Consider the following 6002-nt stretch of genomic DNA (forward strand, 5'->3'; position numbering starts at 1 on the left):
AGGCGGCGGTTCGATCGCAGCGGCAGTCGCATTTCGATGGGGGCGAAATGCTAGAGGCCCGTGTACTGTGAGATGTCACTGCACGTTAGGTGATAGAAATTTCCGGAGCCCTTCACTACGGCGTCCGTCATAGCCTGAGTCGCTTTGGGACGTTAAGACTCCATAAATCATCAAAGCCAAACTTACTCTATCTAAACCGCAGCAGTGGCCTAGTGGTTTGAGCATACGCCTCGCATGCGGGAGGTACAGGGTTGGATCCCCAGTGCCGCCGGGTACAAACCAGTGATACAACGGGTACAAACTTTCCCCTGACCTGGTGCTCGGCTTCTTGAGGGTGAAATGCTTGGGAAATGGGTCTTTGACTCCACCGTGAGTAGAAGAAAATACCTTGTGCCATGGCGCTCTTTGGCCAAAGCTGCCCTATAGCTCCATAAAAATCCATCATCATCACCATCACCTTTACGCTATCTAAACCCATTACACTATCGCGGCATACCCTGAAGGCGGAGCTTAAGTTTTCTCTCCAATTTTTGTCATCGAAGATGTGTATGAGGCTAGAAACCCAATAAACAAAGATTATTATTGCGAAGGACAAAATCTCTCTACATGATTAGGTCGAAGGACACGTTGCCCTCTTTTTCGCGAATTAGAATTTACTGCGTAGGCAAGCTAAGAGAAAAGAGCAACCCATCAGCTATATGTAGAGTGAAAAATGCTTATGAAACAAACAGATGGCAAGCAGCTGTAGTGCTCTCTCAGAAAATGCTGCGAGTTGACAGTCCACATTAATGTGTACTATCGGCCGCAAAAGTTTACCGGATGAGAGCGTGCGAGAAAAAAAAAATATTTCGATGCAGTCACGTAAGCCAATGGTCTGACATGTGTGAAGGTATGTGGGAACGTGCATGCTCCATCAGCTGGTAACTTTACCAAGCGGCTGGGTATCGAGGCAGGGCATCAGTAATTCTTTTCCCGAGAACTCGCACTCGGTAATTTTTAATGTCTGAATAACATAGGACTTGGAGAAACATTTTTCCAGCCAGGCATTACTTTGCGTAGGTTAAATATATATAATCTTTCTACTGTTGCCCCAAGTCTCACCCCAAAATTTTTGTTTTGTTTTGCCATGAATGTGCGTTGCATATATATGTACTATATATGTACTGGACCAGTAACTTGCCAAAAATCAGCAGCGAAAAGTCGCAGAAACATCCATAAGTGCGTACGAACACGAACGCATTACGTAACCCGTCATTTCCGGCCCCGAATCGTGGCCTCCTCATTCACATCGATGGCCGTAGCGGTAGCTTCCAAGACCCTGCATAAAACTAAGTGGAAGCTTCGTGACTGCTAAAAAGGTGTTCATGGACAGTAGTTTTAGGTCCAAAAAAAAAAACAACAGCTCCAAATTACAGCGTGTAGTGAAAATGTGAGAGATCAAGCCTGCGAAAAGCAATCGTAAGGTCAAAGCACCGCGCCTTTTATTGAATATTAGTGCGCCTAAAGGGCTCAGCAACGATTCCTATAAATGGCTGTTCCCCACGCACTTACTCTCAAACACTAGCCAGAAAGTCTGATCGCAACCGTTTTTCTGTTCTTTGATTGTTTTGTGGTGAGCATACTGCTGCTTATTTTTGTCTGCTGTTAGCTGCTTTGTGCAAATTGATCTGTTCGACAGGTGACATTGTCGCAGAATGAAAAATAAAGTTAATCCGGATTGCAGGTTCAGATACTAGCAAAACCGTCTCCTGCGTGTATGTGATCGTCTCTTGCTCTTGTTGTTGTCCTCAAGAAGCTAATGGTTTGGTTTAGTTTCTTTTATGGGGATTTAACGTCCCGAAGCTACTAAGGCTATGAGAGGCACCGTAATGAAAGGCTTCTGAGATTTCGACCAACGGGGTTCTTTAACGCATCGCACAGTACACGGACCTCTAGAAATTCGCCTCCATGTAAATGCAACCACCACGGCCGGGATCGAACCGGCGCCTTTCTGGTCAGCAACCGAGCGCCATAGCCACTCAGCCACCGCGGCGGCATAGAAGCTAATGACACGTTGTTGTTGGCCTCATAAAATGGCATACACCCACAAGGGACATCCTAGTGCGAGTGCGCATCATCGTCGTCTTCAACGCCGCATGCACAGCCTGGTGCGAGAGCTCCGTTCCGCGGCATTGCCCTCTCATCGCCGTCTTCTATGCAGCACTAATCCAGATGTTCAGACCCGAGCAAAAAAATCATTTGCTTTTCCGCTAAAAAAAAGGACAGAAAACTGAATCAGTCATCATGTGCGTACCTCGTTTTAGTCATTCAAGCATGAAAAATTCGTAAAATCAGCTGGCAAACAAAAGCCCGTGCTTTCGCTCTGAATCGAATGTTGTAAACATAATCTGTGAATTTTTCACCAATAAACCACTCATCCCGCCACTATGAGATCTCCATTAAATATGTAACGTTAATTGAAACTGTTTGGCAGTAATGCAGCCGAGTTTGATATGTTTAGATTACTGGAATTAATTTGTGTTTCATAACTACGTCCGCATTGGAAGAGTACCTCGACGTTCTTGTGCACGTGCACGCGCATGCGAAACAGTCATACCGGAAGAGAAAGAAGTGCCGATGGCTCGAGCAGAGCTGTAAACAGCGAAAAGAACGTGAAGCGGCGGACGCCATAGCCTCAGTGCCAGAGAAGAAAAAATCCAAGAAGGTGTGGGTATCGATGTTTCGCCGTCCGGGGGAAGATGACATCCCCGATAACGTCTGGCAGCCCTTGTGGAACGCCATACAAGGTATCCAGGCGAACGGCTCGGATGGTGAGCGATTCGACGAGCTGTACCGCAGAGCCTACGCCATGGTGTTCCACGGACAAGGGGCGACACTCTACGGCGGCCTGCGCGAAGCGGTAGTTGAGGAACTGGTGAACAACGTGCGGCCAGGGATCGTGGCCTCCGCTCAAGACACCTTCCTGCAAACACTAAACAGCGCTTGGAACGAACATCAGGCCAAGATGAAAGTTATAGACCACATTGCCTTGCATATGGACTCCGTGTACGTACCGCAGAACGAAGAGCATAGTGTGTACAACTTGGGCAGGGTTATTTTCCGGGACGAAGTAGCCCGCCACATTGACATACGGGATAAGCTTCGTGATGGACTGCTTCACATGATAAACCGCGAGCGCATGGGCGAGAACGTCGACAGGGTGCTGATCAAGGACACTTGTGAGATGCTGGGAAAGCTTGGTATTGATAATTCAGTCTACGAGCAAGACTTCGAGCGCCCATTTCTGGCGCAGACCGCACGTTTCTACGCCCTGGAAAGTGAGAAGCACCTTGCTAAAATGTCGGCGATCGCCTACGTCGACATGGCGGAGCAGCGTATCAGCGAAGAGGTGGAGCTGGCAAAGGAGTGCCTGAGTGTTTCCACCCAACGCCTCATCAGACATGTGGTCTACGAGGAGCTGGTCGCAAACCATGTCAAGAAAATCGTGGATATGGAAGGCTCGGGAGTTGTACACATGCTGGTACACAAACAGGTGGAGGAACTAGCTCGCATGTTTCGTCTGCTTAGTCACACGAAGAACGGCCTGGAAACATTTTTAGATCGTGCGAACACGTACGTGCGGGAGCTTGGCAGGTCAATTATGACGGAGGACGGTGACGAGACAGACTCACTCGGTATTGTAAAGAAGCTTCTGGATCTTAAGGACCAATTTGACCACCTACTGCACAGCTCTTTCAATGGCGAGCGCCTGGTGAAGCAGATGATCGATGCCAACTTCGAGTACTTCCTCAGCCTCAACCGTAAGTCGCCCGAGCATCTGGCCTTGTTTGTAGATGACATACTGAGTAACAGCATAAAAGAAATTACTCGCCACCAGCGAGAGCAGCTCCTCGACAAAACGGTCGCGATCTTCCGGTTCCTGAAAGACAAAGACCTTTTCGAGAGCTACTACAGGGAGCACCTATGCAAGCGGCTGCTACTTAACGAAGGCGTTTCAGAGGATGCCGAAAAAAGCATGATCTTCAAACTCAAGGCTCAGTGCGGCCGCATGTTCACGTCAAAACTTGAGGCCGTGCTCAACGACGTCGCTATCTCCAATACCATGACAGCGCAGTTTAAGACCATCTTGGCTTCATGTGAAATCGACTTGCATGAATTAGACCTGAATGTACGCCTGTTGACCAAGGGCTCTTGGCCTGTTCCAGCGGTTACGCAGCAAATCAAGATTCCTGCTGCCCCCCGTGGTGTTTTTGAGACATTCAGGCTGTTCTACATGGCGAAGCACAAGGCCCGGAAGCTGACTCTGCAGCCACAGTTTGGCTCGGCGGAACTGAGTGTTTTCGACGAGGACAACGAGCTGTCCATGTACTCTGCGTCCCCACATCGTTCCAGTGACGCACACACGTACACCATCCTGGTATCCACGTACCAAATGTGCGTTTTGATGCTGTTCAATGACCTCGAGAGGATCCCGTTCGAGGACATAGCCTACAAGACTGGCATTCCCGAGGAGGACTTGGTGAACGTGCTTCTGTCGTTGTCAGCAGGAAAATCCAACGAGAGGGTGCTCGTCAAGGAACCCGAGGCAAATGACATCAAACGAGGCCAGGTCTTTGCAGTGAATCACTCTTTCGCTCCTGAATCTCGCCAGGTGAAGATCGTGTTGCTCGCCGCCCAGAGGAAGAACGAGGCGAATAGGAACGAGGCGGTGGCAGGAAACGTGATCAGTGGAGAACTAAGGTTTCAATTGGACGCCGCCATTGTGCGAGTGATGAAGAAACACCGGAAGCTCTCCTACAACGAGCTCGTCCCTGAGGTTATCAGCTTGCTGCGCATAGGGTTCATCCCTAGCCCCCATGAGATCAAGAAAAGGATCGAGGCCATGGAGAAACGAGAGTACATAAAGAGGGCTCTCGATGACGAGGACGTGTACACCTACGTGCCATGAAAGGGCGAGCGGCGCTCGTAGCGCGAGCTGGTGTCCGTCTTCAAGCAAAATCTCCTTCGAAAAATAAATTCCCCAGGTTTGCGCCACAGCCTTTTATATTTCCTTGTAGCTGCTGGGTGGGCGCCGCCGCAGTGGCTCAGTGGTTATGGCGCTCGGCTGCTGACCTGAAAGACGCGGGTTCGATCCCGGCCGCGGCGGTCGAATTTCAATGGAGGCGAAATTCTAGAGGCCCGTTTACTGTGTGATGAGAGTGCACGTAAAGAACCCCAGGTGGTCGAAATTTTCGGAGCCCATCACTACGGCGTCCCTCATAGCCCGAGTCGCTTTGGGATGTTAGACCCCCATAAACCGTAGCAGCTGGCTACGCGGAAGCAGCGTTATGATGAGCGTCACACATTCATGCCGCACTTAATTATCGGCATTATATTCTCATGACGAATACTTTGCACTTATTCCGCTTATGAACGCAGAAAAATGGAAGAAGTAGAATAGAGGTGCAGTTCTTAGTGTTACTGCGTGCATATGAGTGCAGGCGGCTCCAACATGAAAGAGTATACGAATATTATTTGCTTTCAGTTCGTATTCCATAAGAATTAGAGGAAAGCAAACTTCCCCTTTTTACTGTGTAGTTTTGTTCGGGATGCGTAATGGCCATGAGACATTTTCCACTTCAGTGTAGAAGTAGCAACAAAATTTCTTCTTTTTTTGTGCAAATTTACTGTTCCCTTTATTATCGCAGCCAGATGCACAAACAGGCAGTCTACAGAATGGTGTTTTGGTTTAGTTTATGCGGGTTTAACGTCTCAAAGCGACTCATGCAATGAGGGACGCCGTAGTGAAGGTCTCCGGAAATTTCGACTACCTGGGGTTCTTTAACAGACAGACAGACAGAAAAACTTTATTCAGCAAGTGAGTTTTATATAGACCCAGCTGGGTCCCTGGGCCACTGCGCGGTCCCGCACTGCATCAAGTAGGTCATGCCGGGACATGACGTCGGCAGCCCGAGTCACCGCAGCAAGCTGCGATGTCGGGTCTGCAGACATAAGCCGGACCT

The 6002-nt window shown here is 49.1% G+C and overlaps 1 pseudogene; it reads left to right on the forward strand.

Moving 5' to 3' along the window:
* The first annotated feature begins 2716 nt into the window (after positions 1-2716).
* Positions 2717-4948, forward strand: LOC144120831 (cullin-3 pseudogene; annotated as a pseudogene).
* Positions 4949-6002: the final 1054 nt, after the last annotated feature.

This window comes from Amblyomma americanum, chromosome 1 (genome assembly GCF_052857255.1).
Source record: "Amblyomma americanum isolate KBUSLIRL-KWMA chromosome 1, ASM5285725v1, whole genome shotgun sequence".
Taxonomy (NCBI): domain Eukaryota; kingdom Metazoa; phylum Arthropoda; class Arachnida; order Ixodida; family Ixodidae; genus Amblyomma; species Amblyomma americanum.